Below are 16563 nucleotides of genomic sequence, written 5' to 3' on the forward strand. Positions count from 1 at the left end.
TCCCATGAACCGCTGGCTTCAGGTCCTTCCACATAATTTCTATTGGATTAAGGCCAGGACTTGGCCATTACAAAACTTTTACATTATTGTTCTTTAACCATTCTTTGGTAGAATGTCTTGTATGCTTAGGGTCATCTTGCTGCATGAGCCAAGTTCTCTTAAGATTCAGCTCATGGACAGATGTCCTGACATTTTCCTTTACAATTTGCTCATATAATTCATTGTTCCATTAATGATGGCTAACCATCCTGGCCCAGATGCACCAAGACAGGCCCAAACCATGATACTACCATCATCATATTTCATAGATGAGAGAAGGCTTTTATGCTGGAATGCAATGTTTTCTTTTCTCCAAACAAACATTTCTCATTTAAACCAAAAAGTTCTATTTTGGTCTCATCCATGCACAAAACATTGTTCCAATAACTTTCTGGCGAGTCCATGCACACCATTGTTTTTCAGTGACCTGCTGATGGTGGACCCATGAACAATAATATTAGCTATTGTGAGAAAGGACTTTAGTTGCTTAGAGGTTACCTTAGGTTCTTTTGTGACTTTCCAGACTATTGGATGATTTGCTCCTGATAAAATATTTGTTGGTTGATTTGTCTGACTGTGGATTGGTGAAGTCAAAACTCTTTAGAGATGTTTTATAACCCTTTCTAGCCTAATGATCATCAACAACTCTTCTTCTGAGGTCCTCGGAAAATCTCCTTTCTTTATGCTATAATACACTTCAACAAACGTGTGTTGTGAACATCAAAACTCAAGTAAATCAGGTCACCCACTCACACCTAGCAATGGTTGATACTGAAACAGGTAGCCGTACATCTTGGGGGATATTTATTTATTCCAGTGTTTAGTATGCCACTCTTAAAGGGGCATTCCCATCTCAGCCTTTCATTGCCGGGATGGGAATAACCAGAATAAGCTCTGGCCGGGAGTAGGTGGAGATATGGTAAGATTTGTGATTGCTAAGCTCCACTGTTTCTGTAACTGGCATAGCAATGAATAGGAGCTACATAAACATTGGAGCACAACTAACGACACTGTTTCTGTAATTCCCAATTTACCAGAAACACCGTACCTTGCAGTGCTATGCTACAGTGTTTGCTATGGGGGTTATGGAAACAGCAGAGTACAGCAGGCTCAGATGGTGAGAGTGTTGCAAAGGGGCAAAAAGTCACAAATTCTGGTGCAAACTGGGACTTGCACCAACATTTGCTACTTCTCTATGGCTGAAAACTTAAAAGGATTCTCCTGGCTTTTAAAAAAAATCCATTCTATCTTAAGCCATGTGGAACGAAGATCATTTAATAAGTACTTACCTGTCCCTTGTTCTGCAGATGCCGCCATCTCTGCTGCACTCATAAAGGCTACAGGCTCTTCCCTCTGAGTCCCCATCAGATGTGTTCACTTCTTTTCCTGTTCAGCTGCATTTACTATTGTGCAGCTGAACAGGAAAAGAAATGCACCCATCCAGTCGAAATCTGGGCGAAAGAGCCTGCAGCCTGTGTGGGTACAGTGGAAAAGGCGGCAGGAGGTGGAGGAAGGAAGGGGTAAGAACTAATTACATGATCTTCCTTCTACAGAACTGAAGATAGAATAGATTTTTTTTAAAAGCCAGGAGAACCCCTTTAATAAATCCCCTCTTTTGCTTTATAACCAATTTTGTGGAAATTTTGAGAGGTTTACAAATATATTATTCACTTTACTGCTTAGGGCTCATTCACACGACCACGCCGTGTTTTGCGGATCCGCATTTTGCAGAACGGGTGGCCCATTATAGAAATGCCTATTCTTGTCCGCAAAATGGACAAGAATAGGACATGTTCTATCTTTTTTGTGGAACCACGGAACGGAGCAACGCATGCAGTCAGCACATGGTGTGCTGTCCGCATCTTTTGCGGCCCAACTGAAATGAATGGGCCCGCAACCATTCCGCAAAAAAAGAACAGATGCAGGCCCATTCATACAGTCGTGTAAATGATCCCTTAGGCTGAGTTCACACTTCAGTTATTTGGTCAGTAATTTCCTTGAGTTATTTTGAGCCAAAACTAGGTGCGGGTCAAAAACACAGGTGCAGATCTTTCCATTATACCTTATCTCTGAGTAGGCCTCACTACTGGTTTTGGCTCACAATAACTGAAGTGTGAACTCAGCCTTACAATGGTTCATTAAGGCATTCTGCATAGTAAAGTGGAGCTGTCACCAATGTCAGCAGGAACCACTTACTTATGTTTATGGGGACAGCCTGATTGCTCCCTAATGTCTGCCATATAGCAGTTGACCTAGTAAAAAGTATAATACCCCTTAGGCCATTGTGCAGCCGTTGCCGTATTGCGGCCCGCATACAGTGGGTAAGCAATACACGGGCACCAGCTGTGTGCACCCTGCATCATGGATGCTGATCCATTCACTTCAATGGGTCCGCAATCCGAGAGATGCCGTACAGTGGGGATCGGAAGCCCTTGGAAGCACTACAGAGTGCTTCAGTGGTGTTTCTGTCCATGCCTTCGCACCGCAAAAAAATAGAACATGTTCTATTTTTTAACAGTGCGGACGGATCACGGACCCATTCAGGTTGAATAGGTCTCGATCCACCCCGGCCGCCGCATGGATGTTGCCCGTGCATTGGGGACCGCAAATCCACGGACCGGCACACAACGGCTGTGTGCATGAGGCCTTGCCCTCTGATGAAATCTGTATAAGCATGCATTTTTCAGATAAGCAATACATTTTAGTTCAATTGGAAAAAGAGGGGATAAGCCACTTCCAAAGACATCATGGAAACAGATGATTGGACCTTTAGCATATGCCAGTATAGTTTAATCTACAATATTTTCTCATACACTAGAAACAGGTAGCGACTGATAATAAAATCCTAGCAAACCATGGGATTAACCAAAAACTAGACTTGAACATGGTTTGCTATGCTAGCTACAAATTGTAGATAAATAGTAATGGGTAGGAGAGGGGATGTTACCAGATTATCACCCACGGACTGGGGGTTATGTAAATACATGTCAGCTATGTCTGCAGCACAGGAAATTGTTCAGAAAATATACAAATACCGTAGGTTTTACATGCTCTTCAAGCCCAAAAATAAATAAACTCTGCTCTCAAACTACTCACTACTATTGTGATACAAAAAAAAATTGTCACCTATATTTTTATTACTAGTGATAAATATTATTTTTTGTGAATTCTTTTTTATTTTGTGTTGCTAACAGCATTAATAATAATAGTAATCTTTATTTACATAGCGCCAACATATTCCGCAGCGCTTTACAGTTCAGTGGTTCATGTACAAACAGCCATAAATAACATAGCAACAGAGAAGTCAATCATTACAACAAGAGGAACGAGGACCCTGCTCTCAAGAGCTTACAATCTATGAGGAGATAGGGGTGACACAAAAGGTAAAAGTGCTTGTTTTGTACAATGGTTAAGCCATCTTGGGAAAATAGGGGAGTAGATATAAAACTGCATGAGCCGGTCATTAGCCGATATATGAAGTGCACACCCGCAGCCACAGCCAGTGTACTTTGATCATGGACATTAATCCCTCAATTGCAGTGATGGTCAGTTCGCAGTGTTCACCAGCGAACACATGCAGGCTGCCATCTTTAGTAAGGTAGACTCACCCGTGCGGCGATGCACAGGTAAGCCCTTACCTGTGCCGGGAGCCGGTCTGAAATCAAATGCAGTCACCGGGAGCAGGCAGTTCTGAGAACAGCCCAATGAAGGCCCCCGGCGGCTGTTCTCGGAACTGCCTGCTCCCGGTGACTGCATTTGATTTCAGACCGGCTCCCGGCACAGGCACAGGTAAGGGCTTACTAAAGAAGGCAGCCTGCATGTGTTCGCTGGTGAACACTGCGAACTGACCATCATTGCTCAATTGTGACCATGACATCTGCTAAGGGATCATTTACCAGAAGCAGGCTGCTCCAGGTAACGGAATTCCTCCTCACCAAAAAACAAACAAACATTGGAAGATTGCTAGATATTTTACTAAATTTTAGGTCAAAAAGGTCTAATTAACTAATTATTCTTAATGTGTTACACAGGTTAGGGGTCATGTTTCTTTGCTAATGCTCTCTTCGGACTATTCCTCAGGAATGTCCACTGTGCCTCTTGTGGACTTATGACTATGTTTCACACATACACAAAAATGAGTTCCTGTTAACTCACTCGAGATCACTGGAATCTAAAACAACATCTGTAACAAATTATTTTTCTGGCCTCAGGTAAAATGTAGACTTTACCACTGTACGCTTTCATATAATGAACAAGTTCTCCATTCAAGAATCAAATTGATGAAGATGTTTCGCTATTGGCGAGTCATAGAAAAATCAGTGATTGCAGGGAACATTAGTACTTTTCATCTCAAAATTTTGGCTCTTTCTCAATATCCTCAAAAATAGTGTGTTGCATTTCCTAGAAAACTTATTTAAACCCAATCTTTTTGACTTTCAAAATGAAACAAATCTAAGCTGAAGGAAAACAGCAATCCCTGCTGTATAGTCTCTTGAACACTGTAGTCTTTGTCTAGTTCATATAAGGAAGCTTAAATGAGGCTGGAGTAAAGTTACTAGGTTATTTAGGGTTGAAGTGAGGATGCAAAATAGGAGACCTCCTATCCATGTAGAGAAGAAACCTATAGTACTATAAAGATACAAACAAATAACCAAATCGTGGTAGAACACTAGCAGCCTAGTCAAATACCATGAGGTCTAATATAGGTCCCTATAAATAACTGCAATAAACACCAAAAAAGTTCAGCTCTGGAGCTCTCCTTTCTAAAACGTTAACTTATGAAAGCATACGCCTGTTAAACAGATAACCAATGTCCATAATAGTCCATTTTAGAGCAGATATCCTCAATACATCCACACATCATCAATGCAAGGCGACTTTATCTCTTCTTTGGCATTTTAAGCCTTGATGCTGACCTTTCCATTTACCACAGATACTCTCTGGGAGAAAACTCCTGAAAGCGTAAAGTCCATCACTAGGTGTTCAGTGCTAGTGTAGATCAGGAGACTGAACACCTGGTGGTGCTTTCAGGAGTATGGGGATCACGAAATCTGCTCTAAAGTATGGACCCTGGTTATCTGCTTAAGGCTACTTTCACACTTGCGGCAGGATGGATCCGACAGGCTGTTCACCATGTCGGATCCGTCCTTCCGCTATTTCGCCGTGCCGCCGGACCGCCGCTCCGTCCCTATTGACTATAATAAAGTCCTGCATGTCCGACTTTTTAGTCTGGCGGCTTTCGCCATGCTGCGTCGGAGCTCCGCCCCCGTCCCCATTATAGTCAATGGGGACGGAGCGGCAGTCCGGCGGCACGGCAAAATAGCGGAAGGATGGATCCGACATGGTGAACAGCCTGTCGGATCCGTCCTGCCGCAAGTGTGAAAGTTGATACTTTTGGTACCATGGAAATATGTAGGTATTCCTACTCTACACAGTACACACAAGACAAATAAGGGGATTAATTGTGTCCATCAGATTATTTTCTTTTCAAGTAGATTGAATGTCTGACTGGTTCCTTTAAGTAATACTGTTACCCACATTTGGTAAATACATAGTATTAATAGCTTGTTTTATATAAAGCCTATATTCACCCATGTAAACCTACCAAATTGGTTCGCTAAAGTTTAAAGGGGTTGTCCATGATTAAAAAAAATGAAATTGTAGGAAATGTGATAAAATAATAAAATAAACTATATATGTTTAAATCCTCACTGCTCCAGCAATGCTGCTCTAAAGGTCACTGCTTCCTTTTCTGCAGCGATGACAAGTCATACATGTGTCCACTGTAGCCAATCCCAATGTTAGGGAAAGTTTACATCACGTTTTTTTTCTAAACCAGTGATGCCCAACCTACGGCATGAAGGCGTGTCATGCGGCCCGCGCAGTGACCGGACTTTATCAGCGCAGGGCGCGCTGCGAACGGAACAGGCAGCAAAGTGATGCTGCCTGTGCCTGCAATCTCCCCGCCCAGCCCCGCATCCTATCTAATTTATTCACTGCACTTGCCTCTGTGAAATTGAAGAGAAGCGCCGTAATCTCGCACAGGCACACTGGCAGAGGCATCGAAGTGCGCATGCACCGTCTTCCTGGCCTCTGCCAGTGCGCCTGTGCGAGATTACGGCGCTTCTCTTCAATTTCACAGAGGCAAGTGCAGTGAATAAATTAGCTAGGAGGCGGCGCTGGGCGGGGGGGGATATCTGTGGAGGACACTGAAGGGGGGGATCTGTGGAGGACACTGAAGGGGGGGATCTGTGGAGGACACTGAAGGGGGGGATCTGTGGAGGACACTGAAGGGGGGGATCTGTGGAGGACACTGAAGGGGGATCTGTGGAGGACACTGAAGGGGGGGATCTGTGGAGGACACTGAAGGGGGTATCTGTGGAGGACACTGAAGGGGGGATCTGTGGAGGACACTGAAGGGGGGATCTGTGGAGGACACTGAAGGGGGGGATCTGTGGAGGACACTGAAGGGGGGATCTGTGGAGGACACTGAAGGGGGGATCTGTGGAGGACACTGAAGGGGGGGATCTGTGGAGGACACTGAAGGGGGGATCTGTGGAGGACACTGAAGGGGGGGATCTGTGGAGGACACTGAAGGGGGGATCTGTGGAGGACACTGAAGGGGGGGATCTGTGGAGGACACTGAAGGGGGTATCTGTGGAGGACACTGAAGGGTGGATCTGTGGAGGACACGGAAGGGGGGATCTGTGGAGGACACTGAAGGGGGGGATCTGTGGAGGACACTGAAGGGGGGATCTGTGGAGGACACTGAAGGGGGGTATCTGTAGAGGACACTGAAGGGGGGATCTGTGGAGGACACTGAAGGGGGGATCTGTGGAGGACACTGAAGGGGGGATCTGTGGAGGACACTGAAGAGGGGGATCTGTGGACGACACTGAAGGGGGGGATCTGTGGACGACACTGAAGGGGGAGATCTGTGGATGACACTGAAGGGGGGGATCTGTGGACGACACTGAAGGGGGGGATCTGTGAATGACACTGAAGGGGGGGGATCTGTGGACGACACTTAGGGGGGGGATCTGTGGACGACACTTAGGGGGATGTTGGGGTGGGAGGTCCTGGAGGGGTGTTTGGGTGGGAGCTCTGGAAGGGGTGGGAGGTCCAATAGGTATGTGGGGGTGGAAGATCCGGGAGGGGGGGGCCCATAATTTTTTTTGCTATGGGGCCCAGTCATTTCTAGCTACGCCCCTGATTGTTAAGATTAGGCGGGCACTGTAGCGATAGAGCGCCCTGCTGTAGGAGAAGCCGGCGGGAAATAAAAGGAGGAGAGGCCAGCTCCTGGTGGTGTCGGGCACACGGCGCAAGCATGGCGGTGGAGGATCTGACTGAAGCCTAAAGACCAGACATCAAGGTAGACCTGCAGAAGAAGGTGACAGCGCAGTATGTGATGTATACATGTGTGTAATGTATGTAGTGCAGTGTGTGATCATCACATACTGCACTACATACATTACACACATGTATACATCACATGCCCCCTCACAGTAATAATGCCCAGATATGTGCCCCCTCACAGTAGTTATGCCAGATATGTGCCCTCTTCACAGTAGTAATGCTCACTCGTGCCCCCTCACAGTAGTTATGCCCTGATATGTACCCTCCTCACAGCTCACAGTAGTTATACCCTGATATGTGCCCTCCTCACCGTAGTTATACCCTGATATGTGCCCTCCTCACAGTAGTTATGCCCAGATATGTGCCCCCTCACAGTAGTTATGCCAGATATGTGCCCTCTTCACAGTAGTACTGCTCACACGTGCCCCCTCATAGCGTTTGTATTTCTTTCTGGCTAAGCTACCTGGTTCCGGCCCGCAAAATTTATACCAAGTCTAGTGCGGCCCTCAGACGAAAAATGGTTGGGCACCACTGTTCTAAACCAAGTATATACAGTTGCAAGAAAAAGTATGTGAACCCTTTGGAATTATATGGATTTCTGCACAAATTGGTCATAAAATGTGATCTGATCTTCATCTAAGTCACAACAATAGACAATCACAGTCTGCTTAAACTAATAACACACAAAGAATTAAATGTTACCATGTTTTTATTGAACACACCATGTAAACATTCACAGTGCAGGTGGAAAAAGTATGTGAACCCCTAGACTAATGACATCTCCAAGAGCTAATTGGAGTGAGGTGTCAGCCAACTGGAGTCCAATCAATGAGATGAGATTGGAGGTGTTGGTTACAGCTGCCCTGCCCTATAAAAAACACACACCAGTTCGGGGTTTGCTTTTCACAAGAAGCATTGCCTGATGTGAATGATGCCTCGCACAAAAGAGCTCTCAGAAGACCTACGATTAAGAATTGTTGACTTGCATAAAGCTGGAAAGGGTTATAAAAGTATCTCCAAAAGCCTTGCTGTTCATCAGTCCACGGTAAGACAAATTGTCTATAAATGGAGAAAGTTCAGCACTGCTGCTACTCTCCCTAGGAGTGGCCGTCCTGTAAAGATGACTGCAAGAGCACAGCGCAGACTGCTCAATGAGGTGAAGAAGAATCCTAGACTGTCAGCTAAAGAATTACAAAAGTCTCTGGCATATGCTAACATCCCTGTTAGCGAATCTACGATACGTAAAACACTAAACAAGAATGGATTTCATGGGAGGATACCACAGAGGAAGCCACTGCTGTCACAAAAAAAAAACATTGCTGCACGTTTACGGTTTGCACAAGAGCACCTGGATGTTCCACAGTAGTACTGGCAAAATATTCTGTGGACAGATGAAACCAAAGTTGAGTTGTTTGGAAGAAACACACAACACTATGTGTGGAGAAAAAGAGGCACAGTACACCAACATCAAAACCTCCTTCCAACTGTGAAGTATGGTGGTGGGGGCATCATGGTTTGGGGCTGCTTTGCTGCGTCAGGGCCTAGACGGATTGCTATCATCGAAGGAAAAATGAATTCCCAAGTTTATCAAGACATTTTGCAGGAGAACTTAAGGCCATCTGTCCACCAGCTGAAGCTCAACAGAAGATGGGTGTTGCAACAGGACAACGACCCAAAGCATAGAAGTAAATCAACAACAGAACAGAATTACTCCTGACCGTTGTGCACGTCTGATCTGCAACTACAGGAAACGTTTGGTTGAAGTTATTGCTGCCAAAGGAGGTTCAACCAGTTATTAAATCCAAGGGTTCACATAATTTTTCCACCTGCACTGTGAATGTTTACATGGTGTGTTCAATAAAAACATGGTAACATTTAATTCTTTGTGTTATTAGTTTAAGCAGACTGTGATTGTCTATTGTTGTGACTTAGATGAAGATCAGATCACATTTTATAACCAATTTGTGCAGAAATCCATATCATTCCAAAGGGTTCACATACTTTTTTTTGCAACTGTATGATTGAATAAGAAAAAAGGTATTGAAATGTATTCTTCAGCATGGAATGGACCCAATATAGTCTTTTAACTACATTTAACCTCCTTTATTTCAGCATTTTTTTTTTTCCGCATAATGCATGCATTAAGTGTTTACTTTATTTTTTGTAGAAAAGAAAATAAATAAATTAAGAAACCCCTATAACCCTCACACTGCTTCCAGTGTTTCAACAACCTTAAAGGGTTTCTACCACTTCGTTTTCACATAATTAGCTTTCAGACACTAGCGATCCGCTAGTGTCTGCGCTACCAAGCAATCCTAATATAATAGCTTATTGTGCAGCCGTTTCGCTAAAAAACGAACTTATATTGATATGCTAATGAGCCTCTAGGGGCTATGGGGGCGTCATTAGCACCTAGAGGCTCGGTCTACCTTCACAAACTGCCGTCGCCCAGCGCGTCCCTCCAGCCCGCCCATCTCCTCCGGAAAGCGATCCTCCCGGTGAGCCAGCGGACGAATTCTCGCGCATGCGCCGTGCGCGTCTGTCTTCGGTGCATGCGCAGTGAATGTCTGACCGCTCCCTGCTCAGACATCTCCACTGCGCCTGCGCTGATGCTGTCATAGTGCTCCGAGGAACAGGCGCAGTGAAGATGTCTGTGCAGAAAGCGGTCAGACATTCACTGCGCATGCGCCGAAGACAGACGCGCGCGGCGCATGCGCGAGAATTCGTCTGCTGGCTCACAGGGAGGATCGCATTCCGGAGGAGATGGGCGGGCTGGAGGGACTCCCTGGGCGGCGGCAGTTTGTGAAGGTAGACCGAGCCTCTAGGTGCTAATGACGCCCCCATAGCACCTAGAGGCTCATTAGCATATCAATATAAGTTCATTTTTTAGCGAAACGGCTGCACAATAAACAGTTATATTAGGATTGTCTGGGAGAGCAGACACTAGCGGATCGCTAGTGTCTGAAAGCTAATTATGTGAAAACTAAGTGGTAGAAACCCTTTAATTGAGACAAAGGGTATATGGTTTCATATTTAAAAAAATATACAAATATCTGCACATATGTTTAATGTAAAAATAAAAATAGAGGCCAAGAATGGCATACTTTTTCTTGATGTTTTTGTGCAAGTGCATATATTAACCATACATGCCAAATGTAGGAATAAAATGTGATGTTAACAGGGCCATACTAATACTAAAACCCCTCTAGGGCTCCCACATACTCCAAACCCCAAAAATAATAATCCCATGGGTCAATATAGAGAAGAAAAGAAGAAATGTTCTCAGTTGAGCAATGCAGGAACGTACAATGAGCACTGCATCTTATTTAAAGCTACAGGTATGACTGCGAAACAAAACGACAGTCTCTCAAATATATACTGAAGCTTAGGTCTCAATTAAGTGTTTATGGGGTGGGAAAAATGTATACACATGGATTTTAGCATCTGATTGTAAGAGTTGCTGCATTGTTAAAGAGAATATTTGGCAGCAAGAATCAAAGGCTCTTTCAGGAGGCAACTATGTCTGGGTTTCCATTTTCATTTGATTGTGGGTCACTCTCCCTGTGAAGTGGTTAATATGTTCCAGTGATACACAGAGGAACCAGTTTGCCCAGTGAGTCCTCATGACCTTGTAGTCGACAGCCAAGTACAATATCTTATTATTTCTCACCTTCTTTGAAGAGAACACTGAGAAAAGTGGCAAGAAAAAGGCTGTGCTTCAGACTCATAAAATTCAAAGAAAAGGCAGAAACTGTTTTTCAGGATATGTGTCTGACCTTGGCTTTTCTCCAGCCAATTTTAAAGAAAGACTCATTATTTCCCACCTTGTCTGTTGAGGGACGTCAACGATAACATGTCAGTCACTGTCACAAGTGTTATGCAGCTCTCAGCGACTTCATTGTTTTGAGGTTAAAGAGTTACTTTGATTGGTTGTCTTTTATTCCCTGAGCCCTAAGACATTAAAAATCCTCAATCATATGATAAATTGTTCTTATCAGAGCAATATGGCAACTCCAAATTTATACTTTGCTAAGGAAAAATGAAAGATTGAGGCAAACATCATTGTTCTTCCAGTGCCTAGTATGACACCTTCAGGGTTTCAACGTCTACCTAATCAATGACATCTATGCTCAGACAAAAATCTATCTGTGTGTATACTGCTGGCTCTTACTACCTCCACCGAGTGCTAGCTCTACCACTAAACTTCTCATTACAGCTGTATAATCTTTTCCTAGCTGCTGCTGTTTCCGTGTGTGAGACAGTTGGGAGAACAGGATCTCCTCTTCTCTATGTGAAAGTGTGGTTAACATCGAAGCAGGTAGCCTCCTGCTCCCTCCTTCTTCCCCTCTCCTCTACATAGACTTCTATGGGCAACAGCTGTAACCTGATCCCTCATATCCATCTAATTCAGAGTGACGGGGAGGAGAGGAGTCTGATAAGAGGAGGGAAAAAAGCATTTTTCTCAAATAGAATAAATTACAAAGTATATTTTCTTTATTTACAGTCAGGTCCATAAATATTGGAACATCGACACAATTATAACATTTTTGGCTCTATACACCACCACAATGGATTTGAAATGAAACGAACAAGATGTGCTTTAACTGCAGACTGTCAGCTTTAATTTGAGGGTATTTACATCCAAATCAGGTGAACGGTGCAGGAATTACAACAGTTTGCATATGTGCCTCCCACTTATTAAGGGACCAAAAGTAATGGGACAATTGGCTTCACAGCAGTTCCATGGCCAAGTGTGTGTTATTCCCTCATTATCCCAATTACAATGGGTCAAAAAGCCCATATACCAAGTGTGAGTGCTGCAGCCAAACACTGGCCTCAATAGTCTAATGTTTTATAATGCTGAGGGCAATGATTGACTACAGTGCTCATGTGCAGTATACAGGGACGTCATCACTGCAGATAAGAACATGAAAGCAGGCGCAGGCCTTTTCATAACTTTTGTGGATCCACCACTGCTTCCTTGCTGTCTTACATTTAGACCTTTTTCTACACCTTCCCCGTCCACTTTTTTAGCGGGGAGTGAGTGTGGAGAAGTCACAGAAGGCGTAGTTCAGCTTCATAAATGACCCCCTCGGTTTTTAAGGGGGTTGTCTCACTTCCTCCTTTCAGTGATGCCCTGAATTTACGGCGCTGTAGGGGGGCGGTGCCTGCTTGCATGGTGGATGGCACAGGCAAGTGGCACTAGGGTGATGTAATCCTGCCCTTGCCTGTTCCTGCACACTCCCAAGACTGCTAGTGAATCATATTTATTAGCCGGTTCGGTGCTGGCAGATTGTGAAAACCAGCTAGCTATAGCAAGCATGGTTGCAATAATTTGCTTGTTGTTTTTCCATAATCTCCCCCCTCCTTTGCACAAGATAAAAAGCCTCATGTATACACAGACTGCGGGTCTGCCCTCATCTGGTACATATATACATATATATTGTATACACTGACTGCAGGACTAGAACAGCAGTCTGTGTATACAACATACAGTTGCAAGAAAAAGTATGTGAACCCTTTGGACTGATATGGATTTCTGCACAAATTGGTCACAAAATGTGATCTGATCTTCATCTAAGTCGCAACAATAGACAATCACAGTCTGCTTAAACTGATAACACACAAATAATTAAATGTTACCATGTTTTTATTGAACACACCATGTAAACATTCACAGTGCAGGTGGAAAAAGTATGTGAACCCCTAGACTAATGACATCTCCAAGAGCTAATTGGAGTGAGGATTCAGCCAACTGGAGTCCAATCAATGAGATGAGATTGGAGGTGTTGGTTACAGCTGCCCTGCCCTATAAAAAACACACACCAGTTCTGGGTTTGCTTTTCACAAGAAGCATTGCCTGATGTGAATGATACCTCGCACAAAAGAGCTCTCAGAAGACCTACGATTAAGAATTGTTGACTTGCATAAAGCTGGAAAGGGTTATAAAAGTATCTCCAAAAGCCTTGCTGTTCATCAGTCCACGGTAAGACAAATTGTTTATAAATGGAGAAACTTCAGCACTGCTGCTACTCTCCCTAGGAGTGGCCGTCCTGTTAAGATGACTGCAAGAGCACAGCGCAGACTGCTCAATGAGGTGAAGAATAATCCTAGAGTGTCAGCTAAAGACTTACAAAAGTCTCTGGCCTATGCTAACATCCCTGTTAGCGAATCTACGATACGTAAAACACTAAACAAGAATGGATTTCATGGGAGGATACCACAGAGGAAGCCACTGCTGTCCAAAAAAAACATTGCTGCACATTTACAGTTTGCACAAGAGCACCTGGATGTTCCACAGCAGTACTGGCAAAATATTCTGTGGACAGATGAAACCAAAGTTGAGTTGTTTGGAAGAAACACACAACACTATGTGCGGAGAAAAAGAGGCACAGCACACCAACATGAAAACCTCATCCCAACTGTGAAGTATGGTGGTGGGGGCATCATGGTTTGGGCTGCTTTGCTGCATCAGGGCCTGGACGGATTGCTATCATTGAAGGAAAAATAAATTCCCAAGTTTATCAAGACATTTTGCAGGAGAACTTAAGGCCATCTGTCCACCAGCTGAAGCTCAACAGAAGATGGGTGTTGCAACAGGACAACGACCCAAAGCATAGAAGTAAATCAACAACAGAATGGCTTAAACAGAAGAAAATACGCCTTCTGGAGTGGCCCAGTCAGAGTCCTGCCCTCAACCCGATTGAGATGCTGTGGCATGACCTCAAGAAAGGGATTCACACCAGACATCCCAAGAATATTGCTGAACTGAATCAGGAATGGCCAAGAATTACTCCTGACCGTTGTGCACGTCTGATCTGCAACTACAGGAAACGTTTGGCTGAAGTTATTGCTGCCAAAGGAGGTTCAACCAGTTATTAAATCCAAAGGTTCACATACTTTTTCCACCTGCACTGTGAATGTTTACATGGTGTGTTCAATAAAAACATGGTAACATTTAATTCTTTGTGTGTTATTAGTTTAAGCAGACTGTGATTGTCTATTGTTGTGACTTAGATGAAGATCAGATCACATTTTATGACTAATTTGTGTAGAAATCCATATCATTCCAAAGGGTTCACATACTTTTTCTTGCAACTGTATATAATGAGTATGTGCTGAGTCCAACCAGTGAAGATATGAGGTGGCCGGGACAGAAGCTGTTGCGCATGCGTGTCTATGGCCGGCTTCCCTCTAGTTAGTGTTCAAGAGCCGCCGCTGCTGTTTGATTGCAGGATGGCCATAATCACTGGACACCAGCTGTTTATAATACCATGGAGGCATTATAGAAAATCAATATATATGAGTAAGTGGCTTATATTGACATTGTCCACATGATAACTGCCATTTGTTCAAGTGAAACAACCCCTTTAAGCCCAAATGACCATCAGTATGGTTGGCACAAATGGTGGAAAAACAATAATCGCGCTAAATCTATAAAAAAAAAAATTGTGAGTGTGCTGTCATTATTTATACTGAAACACCATGAAATAAAAATAGCTATATGATGTAAAGATCTCCTAGAAACTGCATGGAGGGCTAGTTCAGGTCACAGATTGTTAAAGAAAAATGATTTTAGAGGATTGAAAGTAGTAAAGACGGGTGTCAAGGAGAAGCACTGGTAAACTCCGAGACCTGTCATCCTCTTTTGTCAGTGGTCGTGCGGCACTGGTTGTCACCAGCGGCTTGTCATCTAATTACACGCCCAGGTTTACACCTGTCCGTCTGCAGCCAACATAAATCAATATAGACTGACATAAACTGAGAGCAGCTCATCTGATCATCACTACCAGTGAGTGCGAAAGTGACAACAAATGGAATAGGTCAGATTTTATTTAAAATAGAAAAAGATTAAAAGTATGCCTTAATTATATACATTGCTGTCTTTTTACCATTCTTTTATGGTTTATATTCACCTGCATGTCATGCAATTCAAAAATTCTGACTAAATCGTCTTATCGTCTTTTCTAGATGAATTATTTAAATGTTAATACTGTAAAAAAAAAAAATGTGAAAAATGTTAACATTTTTAATATTGACTGTAAACTATGCGTTTTCTTTGGTGTACATAAAAAAAGTATGAGGAAATGGCCAACACAAGCTGTAACACATTAAACCAACCAGCAGGAAGGAGAGCAGAATAGTGGCACCCAGCATTTCTTAGAATACAGTCTTTATTCCATGTGATTAAAACATTAACGGTACAAAGGAATAACTGGTTAAGGCGGATTTAGGTAGGTAGATTGTCGGGTACGAACGTTCCTGGGAACGCTCGTTGCCAACAATCTGCCCGTGTAAAGATGTAGCCTATTACCCGACGAATGAGCGAAACTCTCGTTCATCGGGTGAACTGATCGTTAATGCAGACACATAAATTATCGTTTCTGGGCAGCAGATCGTGCTGTCTAAACAGTACTCTGCCGCCCAGAAACAATGCAGCTCTCTGAGGACCAGGGATTGCAATAGCTACCCCTCGTCCTCATACTCTGGAGGTGATTGCTGCATGTAAAGGCAGTGCTTCACCTTCACTCAACAAGCAGCTGACAATGAGCTGCTCATCTGCTGCTGCACCTTAAGGCCTCTTTCACACTACAGTATGTCGATTTCAGTGTTTTGCGTTCCGTTTTTCACAGATCCGTTTTTCTGTTTCCGTTGAGTTTCCGTTTCGGTTTCGTTTTTCGGTTCCATTTTTCCGTATGGCATATACAGTATACAGTAATTACATAGAGAGAATTGGGCTGGGCATAACATTTTCAATAGATGGTTCCGCAAAGAACGGAACGGATACGGAAGACATACGGATGCATTTCCGTATGTGTTCCGTTTTTTTTTTTGCGGACCCATCGACTTTAATGGAGCCACGGAACGTGATTTGCGGCCAAATATAGGACATGTTCTATCTTTCAACGGAACGGAAAAACGGAAATATGGAAACGGAATGCATACGGAGTACATTCCGTTTTTTTTTTTCGGAACCATTGAAATGAATGGTTCCGTATACGGACCGTATACGGAACGCAAAAAACGGCCCGCAAAACGGAAAAAAAAAACCGGTAGTGTGAAAGAGGGCTAACACTAAGGCTCCATTCACACGTCCGTGGTGTGTTGCGGACCCGTAAATTGCGGATCCACAACACACCCGCCCGGCACCCCTATAGAAATGCCTAT

At 43.7% G+C, this 16563-nt stretch overlaps 1 protein-coding gene across 1 annotated transcript in view; it reads right to left on the reverse strand.

Annotated features, from left to right (window-relative positions):
- Positions 1 to 16563, reverse strand: part of KIF26B (kinesin family member 26B) — a 390270-nt gene that overhangs the window by 266764 nt on the left and 106943 nt on the right. The window lies entirely within an intron of this gene.

This window comes from Bufo bufo, chromosome 4, assembly GCF_905171765.1.
Source record: "Bufo bufo chromosome 4, aBufBuf1.1, whole genome shotgun sequence".
NCBI lineage: Eukaryota > Metazoa > Chordata > Amphibia > Anura > Bufonidae > Bufo > Bufo bufo.